Source organism: Equus quagga, chromosome 7, assembly GCF_021613505.1.
Source record: "Equus quagga isolate Etosha38 chromosome 7, UCLA_HA_Equagga_1.0, whole genome shotgun sequence".
Taxonomy (NCBI): Eukaryota; Metazoa; Chordata; class Mammalia; order Perissodactyla; family Equidae; genus Equus; species Equus quagga.
The window spans coordinates 46,083,400-46,097,433 of NC_060273.1; positions in this window are offsets into that span (position 1 = coordinate 46,083,400).

A 14,034-nucleotide genomic window follows, 5' to 3' on the forward strand; every position below is an offset into this window, starting at 1 on the left:
CTATTTTCAGATGACATGATTGTCTATGTACAAATACCCCAAGAAATCTACGGAAACCTCCTAGAACTATTAAATGATTTCACCAAAGTTGCTGGATGCAAGATCAACACATAAAAAAATCAACTATCTGTATATTAACAATGAACATGAGGAAACAGATTAAATATACTATACAATACAATCACTACAAAGAAAATCAACTACTTAGGTAAAACTTTAATGTACAGAATCTGTATGGTCAAAATTACAAAATTCTATTGAAAAAAATCCAAGAAGATGGAGATAAATGGAGACGCTTTCTGTGTTCATGGATTAGAAGTCCCAAAATGATAAAGATGTCAGTTCTCCTCAAATTTATCTATAGGCTTAATGCAATTCCTGTCAAAATCCCAGCAAAGTTTTATGTGTAGATGGAGACAAGATTAATCTAAATTTTATTTGGAAAGCCAAAGGCTTGGAATAGTTCTATAAGTCTTGAAAGATGAATAAAGTAGGAACGGTGGGAGGAGTCATCGTCCCCAGTAGGAAGTCTTGCTATGTAATAATAGTAACCTGGACAGTTTGGTGCAACAGAGAGAGGGCCTCCTAGATAAATGATGGAATAAAGGACCCAGAAATAGAACCACACAAGAATTCCCTACTAGTGCAAAGGTGCACAGTAATTCACTGGAGGAAGGGTAGACTTCAACAAAAGTGTTGAAGTAACTAGACAGCCATAGTCAAAAAAAAAACTTCACATCTTATACAAAAATTAAGGAATCCGGGACTTAAATGTAAAATGTAAAAAGTGAAATGTTTAGAAAAACAACAGTGGATAGTCTTTGGAATCTAGGCCAGGTAAAACGTTCTTAGATTTATCACCAAAAGCATGATCCGGAAAATGAAATGTGGATAAATTGGACCTCATTAAAATTAAAACTTTTGCTCTAACGAAGCCTATGTGAGGAGGAAGAAAAGACCTGCTACGTACTGGGAGAAAATACTTGCAAACCACACACCCAACAAAGGAGAAGAAATTGCAAATGTCAATAGTAATAAAATAACCCAATTTTAAAAGGGGGAAAGATATGAAAAGACATTTCACCAAAAATGATATACAGATGATGAATAAGCATGTGAAAAGATATTCAACACGGGTAACCATCAGGGCAATGCAAATCAAGACCACCGTGAGATATCTCTACACCCCTATCACAAGAGCTAAAATAAAGACAAATGAGCACACCAAGGACTGGTGAGGATGTGGAGACACTTGATGACTCACGCGTGCTCATGGCAATGTAAAATGGTACAGCCACTCCGGAAAATTGGCAGCTACTTAAGACACTAAACGTGCAACGACCACATGACCCAGCAATTATACTCTTGGGCATTTATCCCAGAGATGAGAACACGTATGTTCACTCAAAAAGATGAACATGGGGGCTGGCCCCGTGGCCGAGTGGTTACGTTTGCGCGCTCCGCTGCAGGCGGCCCAGTGTTTCGTCGGTTCGAATCCTGGGTGCGGACATGGCACTGCTCGTCAGACCACGCTGAGGCAGCGTCCCACATGCCACAACTAGAGGAACCCACAACGAAGAATACACAACTATGTACCTACCGGGGGGCTTTGGGGAGAAAAAGGAAAAAATAAAATCTTTAAAAAAAAAAAAAAAAAACATGAACATGGATGTTTAAAGTAGCTTTAGTTTCATAACCTAAAACTGGAAACAGCCCAAATGTACTTCAAAGGGTGAATAGTTAGCCAAACTGTGGGACATCGTGTCATGAAATGCTACTCATCAATGGAAAGAAATGAACTACTGATACACACAAAACCCCCGATGAAACTCCAGAGAGTGATTCTGAGTGGAAAATGTCAAAGCCAAAGGTCTAATGATATATGATTGCACTTGTATAATATTCTTGAAATGACCAGCCTATAGAAATGGAGAACAGATTAGTAGAAGACGGGGTTTAGAAGAAGTGGGGGCAGGAGGAAGTGGGTATGAATATTAAAGGGCAAGACAAGGAATCCTTGTGAGGGAGATGTGCTGTCTCTTGACTGTCAACGTCAGTCTCCTGGCTGTGATCTTGTGCTATAGTTTTGCAAAATGTTGCCACTGGGTGCAAGTGGACAAAGGGTACACAGGATCCCTCTGTATTATTTCATACAACTGCATGTGAATATACAAATATCTCAAGATAAATGTATAATTAAAAACAAAACAAAATGTGGATACACGTGTGAAAGAAAATAGTAGCTAGAGAGAATCTACACAAATATGAGGTGTTAGAGCTGGGCTTCCTTAGCTGGAATTGGAACATGATGCTATTCATCCCTGCTGTGCCCCTCCTTCCCTTTCAGGCCTGGGCCCGTGTGAGAAGTGCCCAGAGGACCAGTACCCAAACAGGGAGAGAGATCGCTGCCTCCCCAAGGCCACCACCCTCCTGGCCGTAGAAGGACCCTGGGAACGGCCTTGGCCTGTGCAGCTCTTCCCTTCCCTCTCCCCACAGTGCTGGTTCCGGGGGTCTTTGTGAGGCATCGGGACACTCCCATCGTCCAAGCCCACAAGCCGTCTCTCGGCGGTATTCTCTTCTCCCTGATCCTCTGCTTCCTCCGCTCCTTGCTCTTCGTTGGTCGTCCTACCACAGTGACCTGGCTTCTCCCACAAACAACCTTTGGGATGTGTTCACAGTAGCTCTTTCCACCACTTTGTCAGAGACCATCACTGTGGTTCTGGCCTTCAAGGCCACAGGACCAGGGGGTAGAGCCAGGCTCTGCGTGGGGCCCAGAGCTTCTAACTCCTTCATTCTCGCCTGCTCTCTGGCCCAAGTGATGTCCTGTGGGGCGTGTCTGGTGAGCTCTCCCCACTTTCCAGACACAGACCCACACTCTGAGCCTGGACTCAGCATCACATAGTGTAATGAGGGCTCGGCCACCACCTTCTGTTGGGTCCTGGGCTACCCGGGCCTCCTGGCCTTGGTCAGCTCCTCTACTGCTTCTGCCCCCAGGAGCCTCCCTGACACCTTCGATGAAGCCGAGTTCCTCACGTTCATGCTGGTGTGCTGCAGCGCCTGAGTGTCCTTCCTGCCCACCTGCCAGAGCACCAAGGGGAAGGCCATGGTGGCCGTGAAGACCTTCTCCATACGGCCTCCAGCCTGCAGTTACTGGGAGGCACATTGGCTCCAGAGTGCCTCATAATCCTCCATAATCCTCTGAGACCAGATAGGAGCCCCCAGTTATGGATAAAGAGGGAGGGAGATTTAGGTACCAAAGCTAATTCTGAATCTTTGCTTTAAAGTTTTCATAAAATATGAGCTGCTTCTTGGAAAAAATCCCAACCATGATGGCATGCCTCATTTATTCTTGATTTCTAGTAATATTCTCTCAGCAGCACCATCTCTCCAGCATAACTCTTGAGGGCACCACCGTTCCCAAGTTTTAGCCTTGGTTTTCATCAACTGTCAAGCATCGCTGGATCTGACCACTTCTGCCGTCTTTTTATTTGTGGGAACAGCTTTTTCCTTGATCTTCCTTTGGCCAAAACTCTAGTTGACTATATCCCTCAAAATTAATTGTATTTCTATATATTAGCAATACAGGAATTGCAATATAAAATACAATGCCTCTTACATTAGTATCAAAAATATAGAATGCTTAGGAATGAATCTGAAAAAAGATATGAAATATCTATACACTAAAAATTATAAAATATCACCGAGAGAAATTAAAGGAGACTTAAATAATGGTAGAGATACAACTCGTTTATGGGCCTGAAGACTCAGGATTGTTAAGATGCTCTTTCTCCTCCACTTGATCTATAGATTTGACACAATCCCAATCAAAATTCCAGCAGGCTTCTTTTTTTTTTTTTAACAGAATTTGACAAACTGGTTGTGAGATTCACACTGAAATGCAAAGAACGCAAAGTAGCAAAAAAACTCAAAACTAAGATCAAAATTGGAGAGACATCACTATCTGATTTCAAGACTTATTATGAAGCCACAGTAAACTAAACAGCATGGCAGGAGCATAAAGAGGGGATCAGTCTAGCAGAATGGCAAGTCTAGAAGCAGACCTCCACCTACACAGACAAATGACTTTGAGAAAGTACAAAGTCTCTATAGTGGAAGAGAACAGTCTTTTCAACAAATAGTGCTATAACGTATATTCATATGTGAAAATATGAAGTTTGACCCATGTAACATATCGTATACAAAAATCAACTCGAAATGGATCATAGATCTAAATGTAAAATGTAAAACTATAAAACTTCTAGAAGAAAATAGAGGGGAAAATATCTTTGAGACCTTGGATTGCGAAAAGATTTCTTAAATTCAACACCAAAAGCATAATCCATATGAAAACGAATTGGTAAGTTGGAATTCATCAAAATTAGAAATTCTGCCCTAGGGGCTGGCCCCGTGTCATAGTGGTTAAGTTCGGTGCACTCAGCTTCAGCGGCCCAGGTTCATGGGTTCAGATCTGGGACATGGACCTACACCACTTGTCAACCATGCTGTGGCAGTGACCCACATATAAAGTGGAGGAAGATTGGCACAGATGTTAGCTTAGGGCTAATCTTCCTCAAGGAAAAAAAAAAGAGGAAGTTTGGCAATAGATGTTAGCTCAGGGCTAATCTTCCTCAGCAAAAAAAAAAGAAAAGAAAAAATCTACTCTAAAGAAAACATTGTTAAGGCAATAAAAAGTCAAGCCACAGAACAGGAAAAATCTTTCCAAATCACATATCCAAATAAGATGTGTCAAGAATGTTAAAAGAAAAAAATCCTTCAAAACTCAATATAAAGAAGGCAAACAATCCAGTTTTTCTAAAAAAATAGGCAAAGAGTTTTATCACACACTTCCCCATACAGGATATAAGGATGGTAAATAAGCACAAATAACATTATTAGTCATTAAAGAAATGCAAGTTAACACAATGATGCTGTACCACGACACACTGTTAGAAACTAAACTGAGACACTGACAATATCAAAGTTGGGTGAGGATGCGAGAAGCTAGATCACTCGCACATTGCTGGTGGGAGTGCAAGACGACACGGCTACTTTGGAAGGTGAGTTTGCAGTTTCTCATACAATTAAACACACACTTACCATATAACCCAGCAATCCCGCGCCTGAATTTTCACCCTGGAGAAATGAAAACTTATGTTTCCACAGAAACCTGTTCAAGAATGTTCATAGCACCTCTAATCATAATTGTCAAAAATTGGAGTCAACCAAATATCCTTCAGCAGGTGAATAGATAAGCAAATTGTGGTAAGTCCATGCCATAAAATGTTACTCAGAGGTAAAGAACAGCTTAATAATACACACAACTCAGATGAATCTCAAAGCTACACCATGTGAAAAAAGCCAGTCTCAAAATGTGAGATATTATATGACTTCACTTGTGTGGCATTCTTGAAATGACAAAGTTATAGCGGTGGAGGATAGATCGCTGATTGCTGGGGGTGTGGGTAGAGGGAGGATATGACAATTTCAAAAGTAGCATAAAGGAGGTCTTCTTTTGCAGTGATGGAACTGTTCTGTGTCTTGATTGTGGTGATTGTTATATGGATCTACACATGTATTAAAATACACAACTTTTCACAACTGAGAAAAAGGTCATATTAGTATATAATTCAAAAAATAAAATTAAAAAAGATATCCAGGGATACCAGGTAAAAAAAAAATTGTGAGAACTTGCTTGGAAAAAAAGAAACAGACCCACAAAGACATCAGATAATGAAATATCATAGTTGGCCAGAGGCAATATTTGAAGAGATAATGGCTACAAATTATCCAGTGCTGATGAAATGCACTCCTCCACAGAGCCAAGACTCCCAAACCCCAAACAGGATAAATATGAGGAAATCCATACCAGTAAACATTGTAGTGATGATCCAGAAAACTAAAGACAGAGAGTAAATCCTAAAAGTAACCAGGGGATAAAAGAGAGATTATCATCAAAGGTGCAACAGGAAAACTGACAACCAACTGTCTGACAGTCAGAATGGGGACCAGGGGAGCGCTGGCCACGTGTGCACAGCGCTGCCAGAAAGAAAGTGCCGACTCAGAATTCTCTTCTCAGCAAAACATCCTTCGAGAACGAGGGTTTCATGTCTAGAAAGGATGGAAAACTGAAGGCAGACCAACATTCCTACCAAAATCAACTACAAAATTTAAAATAAATTTTGATAAAATTTAAAAACAATGTTTAAAGGAATTAGAGAATAATTGAATGAAGAAGGACAACAGGGGTCCAATTTTGAAGAGGGGAAATCCTGGAAGGAGAAATGGAGGCCAAAAATGCATTGAAAAGACATCACTGCAATACTGAAAGTAAATAATGGTCCTAAGAATCTATACTCTTTGGAATATGTTTTAAAATAAACCAGATATTGGGGCCGGCCCAGTGGCTCAGCGGTTAAGTTCGCACGTTCCGCTTCTTGGCAGCCCGGGGTTCGCCAGTTCGGATCCCGGGTGCAGACACGGCACCGCTTGGCATGCCATGTGGTGTTAGGCGTCCCACATATAAAGTAGAGGAAGATGGGCACGATGTTAGCTCAGGGCTAATCTTCCTGGAATTTCATATATGTATGATACATATGATACATGTGACATATATGACATATGACATATATATCACATATATCACATATATATGAGGGAGAAGTGAAATACGTGAGAAAAATAGTACAAAATGCAGGACAATAATAAACTAAGTTAACAGGTTAAGGCGTAGCATCATTACAATAAGCCAAGAATGTATGTTTTCGTCTCTAGGATTAATCACTAAAGTAATATATACATACATATATCCTCAAAAATACACCGTAAAATATGCAAAACAGCATTTGATAACATTAGAAGGAAATACAAAAAAATACATTGAAAAAGTTGAACACGCCTCTTTCAATCACTGATAGAAAAAAGTCAGGACGTAGAACATCTGAAACACGTGATTAATAAACTTGACCTATTTGACAAATACAGAACAGCTTACCCATCAGCAGAAGATTTCACATTATTTTGTACGTCAAATTTTATTTACTCATATTGACCCCATGCTAGGTCACATGGCAAGCTTCAAAATATTTCACAGGCTTAAAATCATTCAGTATATGCCCTGTGAAAGATAGAAATCAATAATAAGCAAATATTGAACTGCTTGGGTATTGAGCAATATACCTTTAAATACATTTCTAAACTGAGCAATATAGTTTAACTTGGGTTAAAGAAGTTATTACAATAGAAATTAGAAAATCCTCTGAACTGAATTACATTAGAGATATATCAACTAACTATTTCTTAGAGAGAAATCTGTACCTTTAGTTTCATATAGCAGAAAAGGAGACAAGTGGAAAATAAACGATTTGAGATTCATCTTGAGACACACCAGAAAAAGGTTAGCACAGTTCAAATACAGCCAATAAGAGAAAAAGAAAAAGGGAATGAAGAGAAGAAATCCATAAAATACAAAAACCAATGTTCAATAAAGTCATCAAAGTGAAATGTAATGTCACGAAAAGTTTAATTAAATTGAATAACATCCAGCAAAGCTAATCCAGATAAGAGAGAAGATACAAATTACCAATATCAGGAAGGGAAAAGATGCCAGAGACCTCAAGACATTAAATAAGTAGGAAGAGAATTTACTCACGGGAGAGGCACCCCTGTGGTCCCTGGGAGCCCGTGCATGTTCTTGCTGGGTGTGCCAGGAATGCAGAGGTGAAGTTGCTCTTTACATATGCCATTTCCCACAGGCGTGTTTACAGGGAGGATCCTTGGTGGCTGAGGTGACATCCACCACTGCACACAGAAAAGGCTTATCTCTGCTCAATATAAAAGCAGTGAATCCTTCAAATTCAGGGTTCTTCTCCTGTAACATAATTCACTGTGTGCAGATATTCGCATGGACACTTTGTATCACCCCACGATGATGATGGGGCAGGGTGTATGGGGATGCCCTGAAAGCACCATGCTGACACGCTGGCACCTGCTGCTGCTGTGAGTAATCAAATCATTTGTCTCTGACCCAGGAGGCTTGTGTCTTATGTCAGCATAAATAGTAATTGTCTTCCCCATTATCTTGCAAGTAGGATAACAGCCTAGGCACTTTGTAGTTTTTGACAGTATTGGTGATGAGGACAGGAATCTAACAGAGAAATGGATTTCTGGAAGAGAAAGGACAAGGGGCCTCTGAGAGCCAGGTGAGGGGGTATCAGAGGATTCTCTGGGATCCAGTAGAGAATGCTCTCACCCAAGTCACAGGCAAGGGGAGCAATAAGGGTTCCTCAGCATCCTACTCCTCAAAGACTGTGTAGAGGCTGAGTGGCAAGAAGTAAGATTGAAACAAGCCACCCAAATGTGCTCCCTCTAAGAGGGAGGAGGAAGCAATGTTATCACGACCGTGGGCAGCAAGTCTGTGGCCTCAGCCAAAAGGCAGGGTGGCTGTGGCCGATGATCAGAGCTGAGAAAAGTAGTGTCAGCAGTATGAATATAGCTTTAGGGAGACTGAAAACAAGTTCATTTGTTGAGCCCAAGCAAATGCCACCAAAAGGGAAAGTCATTGCACGGCCTTGCTTGCTGGTATGGAGCTGCTCTCATCCCTCCGGGAGGCTCCCTCCTCTGTGCCTGACCTTCGCTGCTTTAAGGAAACAAGCCAAGGTTACTGGGGAACTTCAGGGAAAGGCGTGACTCAAGCTTTCCTAGCTCAGTTGGAAACAGGTGTCCCAGTCACCATTCTCCCTTGTCCCAAGTGGGAGAGAGTGCTGAGTACAGGGGTGGCCTATGGTACCCAGGAGAAGAGATGGAGCCAGGGTGGAAGGTGAGGCATAGAGAGAAAGAGTCTCTGAGCCTGGGCTCCATCTGGGTGCTGGAGGCCCACAGGGGAGGAGGTAGCGCTGACCCTGGAGTGAGGAGCCAAAAGAGGAAGGAAAGCCTCCCTGACTTATTCTGTGCCCCCAGGCTCAACGCCCCAAACCCCGCCCTTCCCGATTGCCCTGAACTCTCAGAACCTCCTGACCAGCATGTGTTCAACCCCTTGGTCTCTGTTCCGAACAACAAATTCAGCTGATAGGATTTGAGCACAACTTGTAGAGGGAAAAAAAATGAAAAGTTAAAGTAAACTAATAGGTCAGGACTCCGAGCCAATCCCACATCTTGTAGGTACAGCTGGCACTGCTGAATGCATAAGGAAACTCGCGTGTTGCGTGCTTGCACTGTAAATGCTCAGGGAGTGTCAGGGGACATTCTCCTGCTCAGGCACGGAGACGTAGAGAAGTGCTCGTGGGACAGCTCCTGCCCTTCACCCCCAGTGCGGGCGCCTCTGCCTCCTGATGACCAAAGCTGTCACTATGTAGACGATGTCCTGTTGGCTGGCAAATCGGAAGCCTCAGTCCCCACGGTCCAGACTGTGATGTTGTCACACTTCAGCCAGCAGGAGTGGCTGAGAATGCTGACACCATTTGGGGCCCCGCTTATCAAGCAAAATTTCTTGGGACAATACGGGTGGGTCCACAATGCGCCTCCAGCAGTCAAGGAAAGACTGCTGCTCCTTCAGCTCCACCGCCAAGACGGAGGCTCAGCACCTGCTGGGACTCTGAGTCTGGGAGGCAGCATCTGCCTCTCTTGAGCATTTACCTTGTCCTCTCTCAGCACCCTTCAGCAGGGCCAAAGCCACCAGGCTGTGCTGAGAGCCGTTCAGGAAGCTGTGGCATCCCCCCACCTTAGTGCCCACAATCCTATGACCCCTTTGAGCTACAAATCTTTGTGACTGATGATTTTGCTGATCGGAGGCTGTGGTTAAAAAAGGGCATGGATGCCCCTTGAGTTTCTGGACTTGTCACTTCCCTGAAATGTCTACCAGGCACAAACATTTTAAAAAGCAGATCTAAACTCATTACTGAGGTTTGTTGAAATGGAACGCCTACCCGTGGAGGGCCCAGGACTCTCCAGCCTAACGTCCATACTGGGGGAAGGATCAGCTCTGAGATACGACTCACAGGACAGGCTTCGCCGGCCAAATGGAAAAAATGTGGTCAGGGGAGCAGCTAGCTCTATGTCATCTCAGGTTTTCCTGATGAACGGGTGGCACTAACCTGTTTCCTAGGAAGCTTTATTCCATCCACCCCTTGCCTCATTAGGTCCCTGAGCTCACAGAGGCTCCTCCATATGTGCAGGCCTGATCCGCTGGTGGTTTGGTGAAGGTAAAACCTGATGCCCACTCACACCTACTGCTCTTCAACTTCAGCACGGCCATGCTGAACCAAAGGCGGGCAAGGCTGTTCCCCACGGTGGGAAAACCCAAGGCTGTTCCCATAGCTCTAACATCATCTAACCCGATGAACCGTGTTGTATTTTTGAGCTCCCGGGCCCTTGCCAATTGAAGGACTACAGACTAGTACATTAAAGACGCCCCTCTTTGGTGCCACAAACTGAGGAAACAAACCATAGTTGATGGACTGTCTAAGTACATGCCCGTGGTAAGGTCCACTCTCTGACAAGACCGACTGGGATCAAGCTGCTGAGGAAGGTGCACTGCCCAGCCTGTCATCGCACATAGCAACACATTCGCACAACAGACTGGCCAGAGTGAGAGAAGATCCTCAGGACACGCCACCCTTGTGACTTCTGCCAAAAGTTGGCCAGTTGGTCTCGTGGTGAAGGAGGCCACCTCGTATTGGGCACTGACCCTGCCCGCTGCTAACAGATTGACCACTCTGGATTGAGAGCCTCCTCTCAGGGTGACTGTTGATGCTTCACTCTTGGTGACACATTTTTCTAGTTATATTGTTGCTGTTCCTGTCTAATCTGCTAATTCTGGCCACATCATTGTAGCCTATGAAAATAAGCTACACCATGATTTTGGCTTTCTGGACCATCTACAGTCTGAAAATTGTGGGCATTTTGTCACAAAGGCTTCCCAACAATGGGCCAACAGTCAGGTATCTGATGACATTCTACATTCCCTATCATCCAAAGGCGTCACTGACTCTACATTCCTCACCTCCTCCTGGTCCTCACCAGTCAGCAAGCCAGTTTGGCCAGTGAATGTGGCCGTCTCCAGAAAGGGATCATGTCCTCATGGCCACTTCCTGACTAATGATCAAGACAAAGGGTTTATATGGGATTATGGATGCTCATTTTGAATTATAGGATCCCACCTTACGGATGAAAGGTCCGGGTGTGACTGGAAATAAAGTTGTAGGTACTTGGAGGGAGCACACTGATTTTTGTGATGGTGGAGGGTGAGCAACAACCCCGGCACCTAGGGAGGAAACACCATAGACCTCAGACAATTACTGCTCATTTTGTGCCCTAGGTCCACCACGCCTCCACCTGAGCGAACCCAGTTCACGTGCTATGGAGACAGAAAACTCATGTGGACATATACCTAAGTGGCCTAGCACTATGCCATGTATGACAATCACAGCTGCCACTGAGATGACACTGTCCGTGTGACTTAACTAAACTGATATAACGGTGATCCAAATAACGCGTAACGATAAATCTGAAATTGGTATGGCTGGAGCCTCTTCAGGATATATACCTACATGTGGAGGCAAGCAGGTCATGAAATGTCTCTCCATTTGGGATTAGCAGTTTAGTCTAAACTCCTTGGGGGAGTCGTAGAGTCATATTATATAATAGCCTAGCCTTAGAATACATCCCGGCTACCTAAAATGGGACTTATTGCTCATATCGTGCCCCCTCCCACCCACTAGGACGTATTCACAATTGGCTGAGTCTAGGACCTAAGGCCATAGTTGAAGGCCATACTGCAGTTGGGCCTCATTCTTCTGCTTAGAGTCCTGTTGATAGTAGCCTTAATTTAATGCCGTATGAGACAAATTGAACAGATTTAATGCCAGCCTCTGGGGGTCAGATCAGTCAGAGTGATACATTCATGTGAAAATTCCTGAATATGTTAGACTGAGAAGTTGGAAGAGGCAACTGCCATGGGCCCTGTGTGTCCTGCATGCTCTTACTGCAGGTGCACAGAATGCAAGGCCCTGACGACCTTCCCCAGGCCATTTCTCAGAGTATGATTCTAAGGAGCACTGGACGGGGAGGGATGAGCACGTTTGCTCCTCTTCACTACGAAAGCAGTGAATCCTTCAAGTCAGGCCTCCACTCATGTAGCACAGCCCACGGCATCTCCAGCCAGCCATCAGGAGCCTGCATCGCCCCTGGGGAACCGACAGAAGCCAACAGGAAGCCCACGGTTTCCTGTGACTAATACTGTCCTTCGCCTCTGACCAAGCTGTCTCATAGCTTTGGCCAGCATCCATGAAACAGTAACAGGATGACTTACTAGCTTGCAAGAAGGGTAAAATCCTAGACCTTTTATAGTTCTTGACAATTATAACAACTCTCAACAGTACGTTTCATAATTTAGAGGAAATGGACAGATTCGTCAAAAAACACAATTTTCCAAAAGTGACATAAGAAAATCTAAATGCTCCTATATCTATAAAGGAAATTTAATTCATTATTAAAACTTTCCAACAAAGAAGATTCCAGATCCAGAATCTTTCTTTGATGAACTATTTCAAATATTTTGAAAAGAAAGAATGCCAATCTGTGGCCGGCCCAGTGGCACAGCGGTTAAGTGCTCACATTCCGCTTCGGGGGCCCGGGGTTCGCCAGTTCGGATCCCGGGTGCGGACATGGCACCACTTGGCAAGTCATGCCGTGGTAGGCGGCCCATGTATAAAGTAGAGGAAGATGGGCACGGATGTGAGCTCAGGGCCAGTCTTCCTCAGCAAAAAGAGGAGGATTAGCAGATGTTAGCTCGGAGCTAATCTTTCTTGGAAAAAAAATAAAAGAATGCCAATCTTACACAGACTATTCCCAGGAATAGTTGAAAAAGGAACACTTTCCAACATGATTTTCAAAAGCAGCAAACCTTGATTAACGAATGGAAAACAAGAGACCAATAGCTCTTATGAACCTAGATTCAAACATACTCAGCAAAATATCAGCATTCAAATCCACCGCTATGTCAAAGGCTAATATCGCGGATCCAAGTGCAGCGTATTCCATAAACACAAAGTGGCTTATCAGGCAAAGAAAATCAGTGTAATTCACCAGATGAATAGGAAAAAAACACATGTGATCAACTCAATAGAACAAGTAAAATAATCTAGTAATTTTCAATACCCATTCATGATTAATTAAAAAATGCCTCTTAGAAAATGATGAATACAAGAGAACTTACTCTAATTTGATTCATCTACAGAAATGTTTCCCTCCCGTTGACATTGGAGCTAATATTACTTCACAAACCACTTGGAAGGATATAAAGTAAACATGGAATGTAGACTCTGCTCTTACATCTCATTCTCCGCATTTCCTGGATGGAGATTTTCCACGTGAATCTCCTCTGTTCCAAATTTTCTTCATACACACACAGAAGCAACTGATACCCCCCTCAACGGTTTCTACAATCCAGCCAAGTGCTTTGGTGGGCAACGTTGTCCACGGCCATCTCCCACCTAGACCATAAACTGAGGGCGGAGGCCATGCCTGCCTCCCTCGTTCCACTGCCCAGCACGAGGCCCTGCCCACGAGAGGAGAGCAACAGAATCCCATTGAGTGACTGTGCAAGAGGCACAGAGCATACCTTAAGGATATCACATTTTTCACATGCGCCAAAGACAAGATATGTAACCACTTCAAGAATTATGCTTGTTCTTTTGTAGGTGGGGCACAGAAGCCTGGGGACCCAGAAGAGGACACCTGCTTCTACCAAACGTCTCAGGGAAGGTTTCCTAGCAGAGCAGACTTTTCAGGGTGAAGAGGAGAGCCAGTAACAGAAGTGGAGACGGGCAGGGCTGAAGCTTGCTGGTGGCACCTGGGCCACATGAAGAAGGGTCTTGAATGCCGAGGACATCTGAATTCAGTCCTGACTGCTACGGTGATCCATTTAGGTTGATTCACAGAAAACACAGGTACATTCAACACTATGAACTCAACGATGACAGATGCTTCATGTGCGTGGGATCCAACTGAGTGACTTGCTCTTCCCAGTGGATGTGCTGG